Here is a 2595-nt window from a genome sequence, read left to right on the forward strand (position 1 = left end):
ACTCTCTCTCTCTCTTTCTGTCTCTACTCTCAGTATCTCTCTCTCTTTATTCAACTCTTTCTTGCTCTTTCTTTCTATTCTAATCACATCCCTGTGTGTGTCTCTCTCTCTCTCTCTTTCCTGGTAAAATAAAGGTTACCGATAATCAATAAAAGAAATACATCCATCCAACCATCTCTCTCTCTCAGGGGTGCAGTCGTAATATCAGAACTGCCTGTACGCTGTTTAAATGACGTCACGTGCACGAGCACGCGCATGCGCATACATGTTCCCTCCCGTGTGCACAGAACAGATGATTATTATGCATAAATAATAGGAAACATGTTTGTATAGGAAATTACTAGTTTTAGTTTAGTAGCAGGATGTATCCTTCAATATATAAAGAAATTATATTGAAAAACAAACAATGTTTTAAATGTAATTGTAGATACAATATTGTAGTTACAATTTCTTTAATTGAATTAACTTAAACTAGAAAAGTAAATACAAACTAAATTAACAGTGTAACTTAGTTTACAGATGGGCAGTTTCCTTCTGAAGCACAACTTAATGCCTCATCCTTCCAGTCGGGACCATTTGTCACAGATCAAGCAAACCCCCACAGGGCTTGTATTTTGGTTTTGCACTTCTCGTTCTTTGTTATGTTATTGGTATCCTATTATTATGCAAAGTCTAGGTGATAAGTGCCGGGTACTTGGCGCACGGCGCGACAAGTCAGTGAAGTTGTGAACATTTTGGTGGTGGAACGCGCGTGACAAAACGTGCGCGTACTGCTCAGAAAAAACTGCTGGGCACGGCTGGGACCACCACTGCGCACGCGCGTGCACATCCGTGCGCGTACTTCTGCTCAGAAAAAACTGCTGGGACGGCGTGGGACCACCACTGCATCACTGCTCTCTCTCCATCCATCTCTCTCTTTTTCCCTCTCTCCATCCATCTATCTCTCTTTATCCCTTTTCTCACTCTCCAGCTATCAATCTCTTTCTCTCTCTCCATCGATCCATCCATCTCTTTCTATCTCTCCATCCATCCATCTCTCTCTCCATCCATCTCTTTTGCTCTCTCTCTCTCCACCCATATCTCTCCATTAATCTCTTTCTCTCTCTCTCCATCCATCCATCTCTTTCTCTCTCCATCCATCCATCTCTCTCCATCCATCTCTTTCTCTCTCTCTCCCAATCCATCCATCTCTCTTTTTCTCTCTCTCCATCCATCCATCTCTCTTTCACTCTCCAATCTCCATCCACCCATCTCTCTCTATCTCTCTTTCTCTTTCTTTCCACCACACACACACACACACGCACACAAACCCACACACACACAGCATACAGAACACAGAACACAGTTCATGTTGATGAGCACAATATGTGCGTTCTTACGTAAGTGTTCATGTTTATGTGTGTGTGTGTGTGTGTGTTTGTATATGTGTGTGTGTGTGTGTGTGTGTTTGTGTGTTTTTATAAAAACGTGTGTGTGTGTGTTTCCAGTCTTCACTCAACACAGTGGAAGCCACAGTGTCCTAGTATTCTTCAGTTAATTTACTAGGCGGCTCCGCATCCAATAACTTTTCATTTATTAGCAATTTGTCCGCACCTGTCCTCCGCCAGAGCAGCACACTTGACTCTCTTCAGGGGAACAAGACGGCTTGAAGTTTTATGATGGGGATCCGAGAGAAAGAGGTTTTAACAAAAGCCCTTCAGCTGGAAGAGGAGCTGGTTCTGGTCTGAACCTTGACTGGGCTGTTAAACTAAGTAACGGTCTTTCAGGAGGAGGGGGTGTTTACACTGTGGGGTCTGTCACTTCTGGGGTGAACAGAGAGAGAGGAAGAGAGAGTGTCAGGTGGTTGATTGGAAGTGTACATGTACATGACAGGATTGTGTATGTGTGTGTGTGTGTGTGTGTGTGTGTGTGTGTGTGTGTGTGTGTGTGTGTGTGTGTGTGTGTGCGCGTGCGTGCGTGCGTGCGTGCGTGCGTGTGTGTGTGCGTGCGTGCGTTTGTCTCTCTGGGCCGGATGGGGTCACCAGTAGCTTGACCTCATCCTAAACCACTCACTCCAGACAAGCACTGTCCAGACCTGTCCCAGCCTTCCTTTGTAAGATGCGCTGATTGATTGTGTGTGCGTGCGTGCGTGCGTGCGTGTGTGTGTGTGTGTGTGTGTGTGTGTGTGTGTGTGTGTGTGTGTGTGTGTGTGTGTGTGTGTGTGTGTGTGCATTCCAGCCACAACGCACCACCCAGAACCATCTCTATAAAGTAGTCATTACTGTAGGGTTGCCCACCACTCTCCTGATCACACTGATTAATCTGGTGATTTGTTGTGTGTGTGTGTGGGGGGGGGGGGGGGGGGGGCGCTAGGTATACTGAATGAGTTATTGTAAAAAAAATTATGACGAGCACACCTCTGGTAAGCACTAGATTTAAAGAGCCTATTCTGCACAATTGTGGGGAAAACAATTAGACAGATTTAACAATTCAATCTTCAAATTCATAGGAATATTAGTGGACTAAGCATTTCTTTATTCGAGGAGGACAGCCCTACCTGTTGGTGCAGGCTGACACTGTCCAGACCTAGATACTGTATTGGGGATTTTCCAAATA

The 2595-nt window shown here is 45.0% G+C and overlaps 1 protein-coding gene across 1 annotated transcript in view; it reads right to left on the minus strand.

Annotated features, from left to right (window-relative positions):
• LOC311228492 (uncharacterized protein) overlaps positions 1-2595 on the minus strand; it is a 94211-nt gene that overhangs the window by 84263 nt on the left and 7353 nt on the right.

This window comes from Notolepis coatsorum (assembly GCF_963971535.1).
Source record: "Notolepis coatsorum genome assembly, chromosome: 5".
In the NCBI taxonomy this organism is placed as follows: Eukaryota; Metazoa; Chordata; class Actinopteri; order Aulopiformes; family Paralepididae; genus Notolepis; species Notolepis coatsorum.